Source organism: Ambystoma mexicanum, chromosome 2p, assembly GCF_040938575.1.
Source record: "Ambystoma mexicanum isolate Mex_15411 chromosome 2p, UKY_AmexF1_1, whole genome shotgun sequence".
Lineage (NCBI taxonomy): Eukaryota > Metazoa > Chordata > Amphibia > Caudata > Ambystomatidae > Ambystoma > Ambystoma mexicanum.
Window position 1 is genome coordinate 1,131,995,133 of NC_090923.1, and position 15,462 is coordinate 1,132,010,594.

The 15,462-nt window shown below is 45.5% G+C and overlaps 1 protein-coding gene across 1 annotated transcript in view; it reads right to left on the reverse strand.

Moving 5' to 3' along the window:
• The window catches only part of LOC138567860 (uncharacterized), a 330,507-nt gene that overhangs the window by 268,236 nt on the left and 46,809 nt on the right, over positions 1–15,462 (reverse strand). Inside the window, exon 2 of the mRNA XM_069646349.1 lies at positions 14,683–14,777. The gene's annotated coding sequence lies outside the window, so the exon portion shown is untranslated. The remainder of the gene's footprint in view (positions 1–14,682; positions 14,778–15,462) is intronic.

Below are 15,462 nucleotides of genomic sequence, written 5' to 3' on the forward strand. Positions count from 1 at the left end.
GTTTTTTTAATTTAGTGTCTGATCTGTCTAGCAGTGGGTTGATTGTACAATCGGAATTCCCACCCCAGATGTATGTCGCGCCCCTGTATGATGAGATTTGGGGTCCCAGTGATCTGAAGAACCCTGTGGCATCTTGATTAGGGGCGTACGTGTTCACCTAGGCACACTTCTCTATTTTCGAGTAGGCCATGTACTATCACCCGCCTTCGTTCTCTGTCTTTGTTGACTTCTGGGACTTGGAAGGGGACGTTGGGGGCTACACACATCAGCACTCCTCCGGCGTAGGTAGAATAGTTAATCCATATACTTTATCCCCCATTTTCTTGTGATCATGGACTGTTTATTGTTTGTCAGGTGTATCTCTTGCAGCATTGCTACTTTCATCTTGTTCAACCATGTGTACACTCTTAATCGTTTAACATAGTTATTTAGTCCCCTTACGTTCCATGTGACTATGTTTGTACCTTCAAGGCGTGATACTGCTACCCATCTGATGGCCTCTGTCTTCCCATGCCTGTTTCCTCATGTCCACTGTCAGTTGTGCCCCCCTCTGTAACTGCTGGTGTGCTCCTGACCTCAGGATTAACCCTCATGTTTCGTGCCATTGCATGGCAAGGAGCTGGGTAGGTCTGGCCACTCATTGACCGTTGCAAGGCTTTTCATGTTTGTATACTTTCTTCTTGCAGTGCGACCCATCTCTGCTCTTTGTTGAGGATGTATCCACCTGCCCCAACTTCAGCTGCCAACAAACAAACTTCAACTTTAAACGAATGCCCAGCCGCCCTCCCTCCGCTCAGGCTCCGCTGCTTCCCTTGCACAGTTCCATTTTCCTGGATGTGGCATGCGGCAGGGAGATGCCTCTCAATTGGCATCTAAACTTAGTTAAACATCTTGGGGCTGCTTGCTGTCGCAGCTGCTGGGCAACTGATTCCTGGGTTTCCTTTTTTCTGCCTCCCGGTGCATGGAACATTTCGGTCTTCCATGTCTTGTCGGTAGTGAGGGGCCGCTTTCTGACTGGGGCCCAATGGTACATGTGATTGTGGTTTGTTACTCGGGTGCGCTGTTGTTATTATGCTTGGCTGCTATTTGGGGTATGCCCTGCTCGTCCAACCAGGTGTGGGCTTTGGCGGAGGTCTCCATGAACTAGGATCTTCCGTTGTGTAGGACTTTTAATTTGGCAGGGTATAACAGCATGTATCGCAGGCTTGCTTTCCTGAGGCACTCCTTTGTTGGGCCAAATATCGCCCTGCGCTTCTGTACTAGTGCCGTGTAATCATGGTAGATAGACATCCTCGAGGATTTCTAGTGATTATGCCACCTTCTCTTGAATAACCAAGGATCTTCTCCCTGCCTTTAAAATTCATGATTTTGGCTATCATAGGCCTCGGTGGGGCACCTGGAGGGGGTCTCTTGGTCAAGGATCTCTGGGCTCTTTCTACTGTGAAGCCCCGTGACAGTGTGCCAGAGCAGACCTCCTGTAGCAGCAGGTTTTCAATGTAGTTAGTGGGGTAACTGCTCTCCTCTCCTTCTGGTTACCCATTATGCGGATGTTGTTTCTTCGGGCTCTGCCTTTTGTGTCCTCGGCTCTGTGTTCTAAGGTTTGTATTCTCCCGAGCATGATCGAGATTCTGGTTTGGGCGCTGGTGATATTGGTGGCGTTCTCTTGCACCTGGTGTTCTGGGGTGCCCATTTTGTCTGCCAACGCCTGTATGTCCTGGCGTAGTAGGCCCACGTCCACAATTACTGCATCAGTTTTGTGCTCTAGCGCACATTTTAGTGCTGAGATCGCCTCTAAAATGGGGCCATCTTATTGGCGCTGTGTCTACAGATCTGGTCGTGTTGCATTGGTGTCTATGGAGGTGTGTGGGCCGTTTTGGCTCTTGCAGGCGTAAGATTCCATTGTGGCCTGTTTTGCTTTGCTTCTGTGCTGTTTATCTGGTATTTTGCGGTTTCCCTGCTGGTTTCACAACAGCGGTATCAGTAGCTATTTGGGGGTAGGCAGGGTGCTGTCCATGCCTGGGGTTATCGGATCTTGACCTGTGCGTTGTGCAAGTGTTTTGGGGCTGGCACAGGCTTTGGCATGCTTTGTATGTTGCCCAGTCCCTTGGCTCATCGGTGATCGTGCAGTCTATTATCGTATGCAGCCAGGGCTGTGGGATCTGTGCTCCCAGACGTCCCACGTCTCTCCAGCTGGGCTTTGTTTTTACTGCCCAGGGGGGAGCACCAGGCAGTGCGCTTGCTCCTCTGGGGTCCTTTCCCTTTTATTGACTCCCTTGGCAGGGGGGAGTCGTAGTCCACACCTCCCGTTCCAATTACTTGTGCTGGCCCGTACGATATGCTTGGTCCCTTGTCTGGTCCAGTGTCTTGCAGCTCAGCTCTTGTCAGCTCACAGTTCGGGGGTCTATTGTCCTCAGCTCAAAGTTCTGCGAGTGGGCCGCACCTCTGAGGCTTGGCTTGGCTGTGTTGGAGCCTTATGTTGCCTCGTGTGGCTGGGGCTGGGTTTTGGGGTCATGAGGTCTGTGCTTCTGGTGGCCCCTGTTGTTCCTGCTGGGCTTCGTGGGAACTGCCTCACTGGGAGCGCGAGGAGGTGACACACACAGCAGAGGTGCACTCCGCACTGTATGCCTTCTGGGGGACCCCACGGTGACGTCTGCACCAGCTGTTTATCATGATCTGGGACCCATATTGGCCCACATACAGCGCACAGGACCCTGAGATGACCACAGCATATAGGAACCCACAGCCCACTGAAAATGCTTAACGCACCCGCAGTCCAGTAACTACTTTAGGACGGTGGACAGCACCCCACTGCTATTACAGCAGCAGATACTACGGACAACACCACAACTGGTGTTCTATCCTGACGAAGGCCAACACACAGACCGGCTGCAATCAAGCCCCATCTGGCCGAAACACACCTGTGTCGATCCCATGTGACACAACTGTCTAACCCCCTTCCGTGTATGTTATGTAAATAATGTTGTGTACACCCGTTGTTTATCACGCCCTGGACTACTCCCCGTCCTGGGTGCACCTTGTTCAACTATAGGCTATTTCTACCATCAAATGGTGCTTGTGCTTTTATATACAGTGATTGTGCCTCATTACCACAGAGGCGGATACTTACCTGGTACTTTCACTGAAGAGAATCAATTTTGTCCGTGGTCTATAACTCTCGTGCTTATCGAGAGCATTGTAAAATAATTGCAAAGTCACCAAGAAAAATTTCTTTTGTGTTTTTTTTAAATAAATGTATATGTTCAGAACCACACACCCGCTGATAGGATCTCTCATCCTGATTATTTGTTGATATTTATACCTTTTCTATATATTGGCTCCCTTTGTGTAATGCGGGAGATGAGATAGCATTACCGAAGGCCTAATCCACACCTTGTAGAACATCCGATGGTCAGGTGGTGATTCTACTATAAAGCATACAGGTCTGGAGGGCTGGTCGGGTTAGTCAGCCGGGAACAGCTTAATGTGTGAGGTGCTGTTTGTCTTGCAAGCACACTAATACATCGCTTTTTGTTTTTACCACGATCAAAAGTTCTTGCTGAATTGTTTTACATTTGATGAACACACTGTTAACTAGTGCTAATGATGTGTCTCCTATTGTATGGGGACCTCCAAATGCTTTCTAGTATCATGTATGTTTAAGGGCAAATACACAAAGTGGCTTTTAAAGGTTTCCTAACATCATTTGCTGATGTGTTTGCATACTTTGTTCGAATGTGTACAGCTCTTGGCACTAAGCTTACTAGTTGTTTTAATATGTTTTCTCATAAATTAACATTCAGTAGCTCTTTTGAGATGTAGTCCGGCCGGTTTTTTTAATGTAACGAATGGGAAGTTTGAGAAAATCTAATTTGCTATAACAGTACAAATACATGTTTAAATATTCATAACAAAGTGTATTTGCAGGACCCGCTGTACACGCAGTGGTTTGACAGAATATTGTTTCAGGCCTGTGACTTCCTGAACACCGGGAAAGTGTTGCAGAAAGCCAACTTATATTGCCATGTTTTCCTTGTGAGCAAATCTCCCACCATTATATCAATGTTCCAGCTTGCCAAGCAACACAAATTAATCAGCAAATGTACAAAACGTACCCAGAATGCTTTCAGCAAACACTGGAAACAATGCAGCCCCCAACTATGCAGTCAGCCTCAGGAAGGTTCAGAGAAGCGTGTGTAAAATATAAGATGGCGGACAGGCTAGATATAGGCTTGGTGCCACCCCATGACCCGAGATCAACCCCAGGGTGCCAATCCCAGCCTCCACTCAATTCCAGAGGTACAGACTCTCAGGGAAAGACCTGCGAGGGGAGGAAGGAAGAGAATATAAATGCAGCCATTTTTAGTAGTGTGGATTACAAGAGAAGGCGACTTGCATTTGATGGAGGCTGGAAAGTGATGGAAGACTAAGATGCTACAGGAGTGGAGGAGACTGGGGACGAGTTGGCAGAGTAGTGCTGGAGGAGGTGGTGAGAGTTGAATGGATGAGGCAGGAGGTGGTGGTGGCAAGGGAGATAGTGACATAAGGAGTGTAATAGGAGCTGGTAAAATCAGAGTGTTGATGGTGAAGGTGGTAACATCAGGAGTGGAACGGAAGCATGTGATAACATCAGCGGTGGAAAGGATGGAGGTGTCACCAAAAAGGGTTATAAAGCTGGCGGGTAAATGAGCTGAAAAAGTGGTTGCTGTTGGATGTATGTGATTATTTCATAAACGAAAATGTAGAATTCGAAACTGACAAATTCGAAATGCATGTTATGAAATAATCACAGACATCACCCCCGCCCGCTATCCCCCCACTCTATACCCCCTACCATCCATACTTACCTCTGCGGCTGACTTACCTGCTGCTCCACTGTACGGCTCTATCCCTGCAACACGATTTCCGCCACCCCATTCAGAGGCGGAACTTCCGCCGCAGGGTGATTTTTTTCCTGTAAAACTGTATTTGCCCGCTGCATTCCGCTACCCCCGATTTCCATTATTGTCGAGTAAGGAGGCGGGGGCGGGGGGGGCACGCTCGCTACCTCCGCTTCCCTTACATTTTTGTTTTAGTTTTATTTTCAGTGCCGAATTTGGCATTTTCTCCTACTCGATTACTTTTCTCTCGAGTTTTTCGATGGATACTGTTGCTGTTAAGTAGGTGGTAGGTTCTTAAACTAAAGGTTGGCAAAGGTACGAAAAGACAGAGGGAACATGTCTTCCAGTAACGTAGGGGTGGGTAGCAGAACCTGTGTGTGGCACCAAATGTGTGCTAACAGCAGAGGGCAGTGATACAGAAGGAGTGGGGATGAAGGGGAGAAGATCACAGAGTAAGGAAGACTGCAAGGAAGACCAGGGCTGAGACAGCCAGAATGGGCAGGTTCCGTTGGGCCTCGTTGGCCTTGTGCAGGGCCAGACAGAGCAAGGAACGACACTGAGTCAGGGAGAGTACAGTCAGTGCAGCAAAGGGAAAGGGAAGAAGTCCAGGGTTCGGCCACCCTTCCAGAAGGTTCCCTCCCTAACACGTCCTGCCAGCTACAACTACGGCCCATGAACCTGGACAAACGTATAAGTTCAGCGGTACGGTCCCTGGAAAGACTGCACCTGAAAGTAGATAAAGAAAAGGGGTTTTTTTGTAGGGGAAGTTGCCTGTTACCTTTTACTTCACACCACTGTACATATTTCATGAATAAACCCAGTGAAGAAAATCTCATGGTCTTGGCATCCTTTTAGGTCCATGCTTTCATAGAAGACACCATGTTAAAGAAACCTGAAAATGGTACTGAATGCGGTAATGTAACTCCATAGAAATTAGTTTAAATGCTGACCACAGATTTCAGACTTGATGTGCAACATGTTCAAAATATGGAAACTTTACACTGCAAAACTGTGAATTCGAACACACAAATACATGACTTATGACTGGATGGATGATTGGAGGGAAAAGAGCTAATTGTGCTAATGATGTCGCATGCCACATTTACTAGTTACTAGCTTTGTCCATTCTGATGCAAAGTTTTTGTTCTTCCACTGTGTGTTTATTGTATATTTTTTTAAAGTATGTGCATTATTTTAGTTTATTGAAATTCCTTGAACGTATAGTTTGAGGGAATATTATATCGGTTTTTCCAAGCATTAACCAGGGCTGTAGTAAACATTGTTTAAGGTTTAGGATGTATACTGTTTGTACATTACAGTATTTTGCATAACATCACGCATGTGGATTTGGACAGTTATCTAGAGAACAAGGTGTCAGCGCCGAATATTCAGCATTATAACTCGTGGATATAGCCCCACTTAATAATATTTCATTTAATAACCATCTAGTCTAATGGTAGAACAATGTGTCACCCAAAAGAAAGATCAAACTCTCTTATGGTCAGTGAAGCACAGCAGTCAGGCTTACCTTCAGGGGGAAGGATGTGTTGTATAGAAACTCAGACCCTTAGTGGAGCTGTAACCTTGGATTTATTGACCAGCAATGGTGGCAGAATAAATAAAGGTCGTTGCAAAGCACAGTTAAATTCACTGCCTTGTAATGTTCAGGTCTCTGGGCTTTCTCATAGTCTTTAGGACTAAGACAAGTCCCTGACTCCTCATTCAGGAGGAGCGCTGGGAGCTGCTGCTGCTCCGTGGCTCTCTAGCCTTTCCCAATGTGGATGCTGCTTCCTGCAGCCTTCCGTGCCTCTCGCATCTAATCTCGCGAGACTTCGGTGTTGCTGCGTCTCACTAGTAGTTCTACAGGATGGCTAGCAGGAAAGTATATTTATTCCCAATAGTCAGCACACAGAAATACACCACACTGGTATACTGAAAAAAGACACTTTTATTTCAAGGTCACACATATGATATCTGCGTTAGGAAAAAAAGTACTCAGGAGAAACATAAGAGAGCATATTATAGATATAACAACAGTAAATGGCCACTTAACAACTCACTCACTCTTGATCCTAAAATGCAAGCCCCACACCTGGTGGCAAACCCTATACATGTAAACTATTAGAGGCGGGTAAACCGTATAGCCCAACACCGGGGACGTCATTTCACAAAAATGCCGACGGTAGCAGAAGTGACATCACATGACCCTTGACCTCTGATGACACCACAGGAAGTGATGTCATTTGGCCCCACCCTGAAGTGACATCACGGGAAGCGATGGAACAAGATCTTTCACCCTTTTAATGAGTCTAGCGATTATTGTATAGAGTTCCAGAAATACACATTATTTGCTATTCCTATTCTTTCTTATTTAGGGCCACTGCTCAAACTGTTACACATGTTGAACCCCCTGGTTTTTATTAAGATGCCACAACAGAAAAGACAGCCACTCCAGAAAGAAAGAGCCACATGGAACTGGCCACAGCCCATGAGCTTCCATTAAAAGAAAAATTATAATAATGTTCTATTTTTTTAAAGGTGTGGCAAGGGAGATCTCGGGGGTCGCAGGTGAGACCCCTATCGACCCGCAAATGACGCCCCTGCACAACAAATCATGCAGGAATACCATTGTAAATAGAATCCAAGAAACCACACAGAATTCAATTACAGGTTTCCTACACATACTATATATGCACAAAGCACAGTGGTAAACGCATTTCGGCAGGAAAACAGTGGTTCACAATGTCCAACAAAGCCAGGAGGTTCGTTTTTGGTGAGTTGTTCCTGATACTCACCTTCAGGGATCCCCATGGTAAAAGATCTCTACAGGCAGACTTCAACCTCATGTCCCCATTGACTTGCATTGGGGGGCTCTGTACTGATTGGCTGCATTCTGTCCTGGGGCTGGTGTGTCTGGAACCTGGCCCTGGATATCTTCTTATCTTGTTTCCTCTGGGGTGGTTTCTGCCATCCCTGCACTTTTGCAGAGGATCTGGGACTTAGCAGGATTTTTCATCAGAACCACAAGGCAGCCTACAGATGTGGTTCCACTGGTTTCTATCGGGCCCTTTGGTTGATAATGCTATTTATAAAGTAGCACTTCCCTCTAAGACAAAGACAATTTCCAAGAGAAAAGGGCTTGCATTTGGGCTAATTTACATACCCATTATGCCTTGCGAATGTGGCTTAGAACTGGAGGTGAACATCCAGCGATGGCTACTAGGTGGCATTGTGGAATATGTGACTTGGCTCAAATGGACTATCCTACTTTCACATTTCAGGTGAACTTTATTTTCAAGCCTTTGTAAACCCACCACAACTTTAATGGTGCTTTTTCCTTCTTCCTGAAAGCAGTGACTCCCCCTGCGAGGCTAGGGAGGTGAGCCCACTCTACAAGAACCTCCCAAGGGGTCGAGGCAAGTGGGACCTCACCGGGAGAGACTCTCCCTTTAGGGACAAGGACTCCTGTTCCTGTGGGAAACTCACTAAGTCAACTACCATAGCTGCATATATGGGACTTAGTTTCTATGTAGAGTTATGTGACAACTTTATGTATGACTGAAGACAATGTGAAAAGAAACATAGGTGTAAGAAATGGGGAAGAGGTTTCTTTAACCAGAGACATGTATTTAACTGCAACGAGTCAGAACAGAAGGAGAGAAGGAGAGTGCTATGCGCAGGGGAAGCCCCCTGACATAATCACGCTGGGTTAAGGTAGAGTAACGGCAGGTTGCGGAGCCTGCAACTTTCGAAGAGTGAGAGAAACACAGTGGGAGATGCCAGAGGCCCAGCGTATGCAACTGCAAAGGAAGCGGTACGAGAACGAACAGAGTGGAGACATATCTAGTAGTAGCCTAACCATGCTTACAGACTGGTGGGCCGGATGCCTGAGGAACAGCACTGATACTACAGAGACAGAAAGGCTGAACAGCATCCAATCGCCAACGTCTGTGGTAGGCTGGCACCCGATGAGGAACCGACAACAGGAACACGAGCAGCAAGAAGAGAGAGAAGCAGTGCCGGAGTGTGAGCTGAGCCCTGCAACCCTTCCCTACACAACGAAAGGTACCGGGGGCAACGGGAATAGCGGGAGGCCGCCGAGGAATCATTATGTGCATGAAGAAACTCGTCCCAGTTTTAAGGCCGAGAATGAGTGGAACTATAAAACCCAGAGAAAGCAAATAACAAACAACCTGATTCGGGAAGACCGCTGTCACTTGAAGAGAGAGACATGTACCACTCCTGAGAACGAGATAACGGAAGAAACTCATCCCACTCTTAAGGACGAGATAGCACTGAAGAAATTAGTTTACAAGTGATGTGACCCATGTATAAAAGAGAGTGTTAATTAATCCAGTTGGGGAGCCAACAGAGACTCGGAACTAAAACCCTGAGAGGAAGGGCAACCACCACATATCTGCAGAGTCAAAGGCTGTAGAAAGTACAGCCCAGAAACACATAAGAAGAAAGTCGAGATAAAGCTCACCAGTGAACAAGATGAAAGAGAAGACAGCCTCAGAGGGAGAAACCATGGCAAAGAAAGCCTAAAGGGGAATTAAGGAAAACACAAGTTAGGAAAGCTTGAGCAAAGAGACTGGGAAGAACATATATGTGATAACAAGAGAGACTGGGAAGAACATATATGTGATAATAAGAGTGTGAGGAACTACTGGAAGGAAAAGTACTCCAAAATTAGTCCATAGTAATTTTTAAGAACTACTTGATGGGAGAGAGACTATCAAAGGAGATCACTGAGAATTGTATAAGGCAGAAAGAAGACCACGGGAAGAAGAGACATTCTCTTGGCCTATTTAGTTTAGTTATATTTAGTGGTAGGTTCAGATAGAGTTAGTTTGGATGGAGGACATGTTTGCTTTGGACTTCCTGACATCTGAAGAGCACCTTTAGTTCCTTTAGATAGGAAGGGTTTTCCCTTTAGCAATAGGGAGAGATAGGCATAATTCTTATAATTTTCAATAAAGCGAGTACAGAATGTCCTCAACGTGTCTAAATCCTTCGGACTCACCACATTTGGTGTCAGAAGTGGGATGGTAAGGGCCTGATAAAGAGTCTGACCCCACTAGGAAAAGGTTTATGGCAATGCCCATCAACAAGCTCCCACCCATAGGACTCTTGTGCATTAAACCCTCCTTTGGAAGCTACTCAGGCAGTTAGAAAATCTCAAAGACCACTGCCGTTCATTCCAAAGTCCCTGAAGATTCAGATGAGCGGGAATCAGAAATAGACAAACCCAGTTTAGAAATGTCCTCTTACCCCAAAAAGACCTACCCTGGCGATGACTCTGCTCAAATTCATCACTGAGCGGAATACCAGATCCAAGTGGGTAAACATATACACAAAGGTCTTGCCCAAATTTCGAACATGTTTCCCTCACCGGATAGTGCCACATGGGGTCCTTCAGCCTTATCAGGAAGGAGAAGATTTGGGGGCATTTTTTAATTAACTTTGAGAGAATCGCCACCCAGTTTCAGTGGGACAAAGGCTTAAAAGTCTGTTATTTAGCCCCTTTGTTAAAAGGAGACCTGCAGCACCCTTCCAAAATATCAATCCCCAAAGAATTACCCTTTTTCCAGAGAAAAAGATGGCCCTGTTAGAACAGGTGGGACAAACAGGGGCTTTCTACTGACAAACATTTTGGGACATTCAATTGTTACCAAACGAAAGTCCCCTAGTTAGCAGGCTGATTGCAAAACGTTGTGACTCAGTGGTTGGGAAAGAAAACCCTACTGGAAGTTCTAGAAATACTGGTGTGGAAACATTTTATAAATGCCCTACACTCCGTCCTACAATGAGGTATATTACAGCAGCCTCAACCATCACTAGATACTGCCATTCAGGTTTCCCAAGCCCATTCGGAAGCAGCCAAATATTTGAGACATATAGGAAAAGGGGTGGATTAGAAAGAGGATGGGAAAACGTCTCCCATATTTTTTTCCTATGAAAAAACACACTGGGTCGAGAGGACACCTACTCGAGAAGCACAGTTTAGGGAGGAGATCCCTAAAAAAATCCCTTCCATGTCCCTGACTAAAATACGACCCTTCAATTTAGAAGAAACAGGAAGGACAGAAACTCCCTTTATGACTTCTCTTCTTTGTTTCTCTTCTGGAGAGAGAGGACATATTGCTAGGGTCTGCCCTAAAAATACGCCAGAGGGACCTATGGAAAAAGTTTGGGTAGGTAGAGAGTAGTGGGGTTAGGACCAAAAGGGAGAAGACGAGGACCCGGATGAGGGGGAAGTATATTATTGTACCCCTCAGTCTTTTCAAACCCATGAGAGAGACAGTACAAGTAAATGGGATGGGGGATAAAGCCCTTATCGACTCTGCCAGTAAACAAATGGCCTTGAGAGTAGAGCTAATGTATTTAGAAGATCTCCGGAGTAACCAGGCCGCCTGAATTACATGTGTGCACAGCAATGTCGAAACCTATCCCAATGTCCTTCTAATATTAAAAGTACTGGTTCTTCCCGAAGAAGTAATCATTGGTACTGACTTCCTGACTTTTTCAGAACTCCTAAATCCTCATGTAACCCAGAATGCTGTCCAAAATTACTCTGCCATCCTAGGAAGCCTCAGTTGACATCACTGATAATCACGTCTGGGACTGGGCAAAGACGCCCTCCACGGGGGAAAATCCCAAATGTATATTTTCAGATGTTGGAAAGAAAACCACTTCACCCAACCTAACTAAAAAAGCAATGAATTGTCAACAAAAAAAGCAAGGGAATGTGAATTTTCCAAGTCGATTCCCTCTCAATGGAAATGGGGAATCCCCCACCATAAGGGGAAGGGTATGTAGCGATTGCAGGTATTCGTCTCTTCTTCCCAAGGGGGAGACTCCCCCTGTGAGACTAGGGAGGTGAGCCCGCCCCGCAAGACCCTCCTTACGGGTCGAGGCAAGTGGGAACTACCCGGGAGCGACTCCCCCTTTGGGGACAAGAATTCCTTTTCCTGTGAGGAACTCACTAAATCAACGACCATAGCTGCATATATGAGACTATCTTCTATGAAAAGTAGTGTGGCAACTTTATGTTTGGCTGAAGACAATGTGAAAAGAAACATATGTGGAAGAAAAAGTGAAGATGTCTCTTTAACAAGAGACATGTTTTTAACTGTAACGAGTCAGAGCAGAAGGAGAGAAGGAGAGTGCTATACGCAGGGGAAGCCCCCTGACATAATCACGCTGTGTGAAGGTGGAGTTAAGCCAGGTCGCGGAGGCCACAACTTTCAAAGAGTGAACGAAACACAGTGGGAGACACCAGAGGCCTGGCCTCTGCAACCGCAAAGGAAGCGAGAAGGAACAGGGAGCTAACGTACTTTGTAGTGGCGTGACCATGCTTGCAGACTGGTGGGCAGGATACCCGTGGAACATCGATGAGGCTACCAAGTTGGGAAGACTGAATGGTATCTGATCGCCAGTGTCTGTGGAAGGCAGGCACCCAATAAGGAACTGAGAACGGGGACCCGAGCAGCGAGAAGAGAGAGAAGCAGTACCTGTGCATGCCCGCACAACAAAAAGGTACCGGGGGAATCGGGAAAAGCGGGAGGCCACCGGGGAATCCTTAAGTGCATGAAGAAACTCTTTGCAGTCCAAAGAACAAAAGCGAAAATATAAAATGTAATGAGTGGAACTATACAAACCTGAAAAAGCAAATAACAAACAACCCACTTGTGGAAGACCAGTGCCACTTGAATAGAGAGACTCGTCCCATTCCTGAGGACGAGATAGCTGAAGAAACTCGTCCCAGCCCTAAGGACGAGAACTAAAATATAATCTGAATGATTGGAACTGTAAAAACCCAGGAAAGCAAAAACCAAACTACCCCGTCGTGGAGACTCATGTCACTGGAAGAGAGCGACGCGTCCCAGTCCTGAGGACGAGATAGCACCCAAGAAAGTAATTAACAAGGGATGTGACCCCTTTATAAAAGAGAGTGTTAACCAACAGAGGTGAGGAGACAACAGAGACTGGGAACTAAAACCCTGTGAGGAAGGACAACCACCCTATATCTACAGAGTTAAAGGCTGGAGAAGGTACAGCCCAGAAACACATAAGGAGATAATGCCCACCAGTGAACAAGATAAACGAGCAGAGAGCCTCAGAGAGAGAAACCGTGGCAAACAAAGCCTAAAAGGGAATCAAGGCAAACACAAGTTAGGAAAGCCTGAGCAAAGAGACTGGGAAGAACATATATTTGATAATAGGAGTGCAAGGAACTACTGGTGGGAAAAGTACTCCAAAGTTGAAGCCAATGAAAGCACAAGACCCAAGAGTAATTTCTAAGAACTACCAGACCTGTTGAGAGACCTAGTGGTAGGGTCAGATAGAGTTAGTTTTGATGGAGGACATCGTTACTTTGTACGCCCTGATATCTGACGAGCACCTTTAGTTTCATTAGATAGGAGGCCCAGTGTTCCCTTTAGCAATAGGGAGAGATAGGAATTATTCTTATAATTCTCAATAAGGCGAGTACAGCATGTCCTCAATCTGTCCGACTCCTCCTTCCGACTCACCACAGTACATATATGTATATATTGGTATGTGCACTTTGAATCTGTTTTTATGGTGATGTAGCACTTCATAGATAAAATAGAAACAAACCAACAAATTCAAAAGTTTCAGAGTGTATGTTTCACATTTGTAACCATATGCAATTAGTATCCTCACTGTGCATATGGGGATTTCTAAGTTTTAAATGACAAAGACATATTATACATATCACAGATGTTGCTGTCTTTTAAAATCTTGTCTCAAATGAATGCCACACTCAGGAGCAGAGGTTCCTTCAGGTGCAGCCTGGGTTACAGTTGCCCGTTTTGGATGGTTGTGACTTATCGTCATGGTATCAGTTGTGATCATCAGTGTAGTTGATAATGTTTGGGGTGGTGCTTTGTGTGCAGTGATGGGTGTTGCTTTGTGCTGCACTATGAGTGGATAATGATGTGTGCACAATATTGTGAATACACTTTATGTATGGACTCCAGGCTCGGTGTGCTGTCAGGGATTGTAGGGCTTGTGAAGCCATGTCATGTTTTGGAGCTCTGGTGGTGCTTGTGGTTGACGGGAGCAGAGTAGAATCAGTGGCTGTTAAGGTGGGGATGGCTGGAGTTGTCCAGGTTTTGTGTGTTATGTCAGTCCTATGGGGTCAGCGATGCATGGGTTTCTTTGTGGGTCTTGCCCTTGCCCTTGTTAATCCAATATGTTTTGATGTGGTTCAATATTCTGTTTACGATGCTGGACTGGGAACAAAAAGTGGCACTGGATACGTTTTTCAAAATGGCTCCATATTAACATATACTGGAAGCTTTGTAACACTTTCCTTACTTCATCCAGCTCAAAAGAGGCCCATGGTGCAGAGGCCTGCAGGGGCATCTCCAGAGTTCCCTGTGGGCAAGTCCAACGGCTGAGGTATTCCTTTCTTTGATATTGAGCACTTACCAGCTTTAGTTGTTGCCCATTACGAGGCCTTATCTCCTGCACCATGACTTTGGGTTGCTGCTGGACTCCGATGCACATTATACGCTGTTTTAATGGTCCTGCGTCCATGTCGGTGTTGCTCAGCTGATTTATTTTCAAAGAAAAGTTTACTAACACCTCACTAGCAACAGTCTTAATTGATTTGATAATAAGGCTGTGGATAGTTATGTTTTCACTAACCCCTTTTTTCTTGTTAAATAAGCACCAGTTATCTTGATGGTATCAATTTACAATGGGATTTCAAACCTGTTGTGGTTTCTCCTCCCTATTGTACATTTGTAGGTTGGCAATACGTGTTACTTACTTGGGTACTGGCGAAGGTGCTTCTTCTGGTGCTTAGGGCAATGTCATTTGAGGTGGTCCATTCCCAGTGATTGTTGTCTTCAGTGCCTTATGTGTCTGTGAATACATTGAAATATGATTCGCATTATTCATTTGACTAACAATACTTTATTATCATTCATAACAACACATTTTAACACCAAGACCTTTTTGTTAACTATTATTTAAAACCTTTCCAAGTGTGGCAGAAAATCAGAAGTCCATAGACCGCGCAGTGGCCAGAAGGCTATCAGTAGCCAAAGTGGACGGTGCATCGACACTGATTCCTATTGTCTCTGCGGTGGAATCAGTGGTGACGGTAGGGTTCATATAAGATGTCTCTATAAATATATCTACATATTCGTATTTCCGATGCCTGTTTTTAATAACACTACTTTTTATGTCTGTTTACAAATTGGTAGCTAAGAGTGTTTCTCACAACATGCCACACAAGCATATTCAGCCGGTGCATTTTGGACAGGTAAACCATAACATCTGGAAGGCGTGCATTCTTGGATCAATTGGCTAAAGGAGTACATCCCCACATGTGGACTGATCTTTAATTTGCACTTAGATGGAGCAGAGATATTTTGGCCTGGGCAGGCGTCATTCACTTTATACACTCCCTTGATGCTTGTTATACGCGGGCACCGATGGAGTTCCACATATTCTTGTGTCGCATGTTTGGAGAAATTATTTCTGGTACATCAAAGCTTTGGAATGATTTTGACACAAAAGTGCAGACGTGCAAGAACCTTTTCTG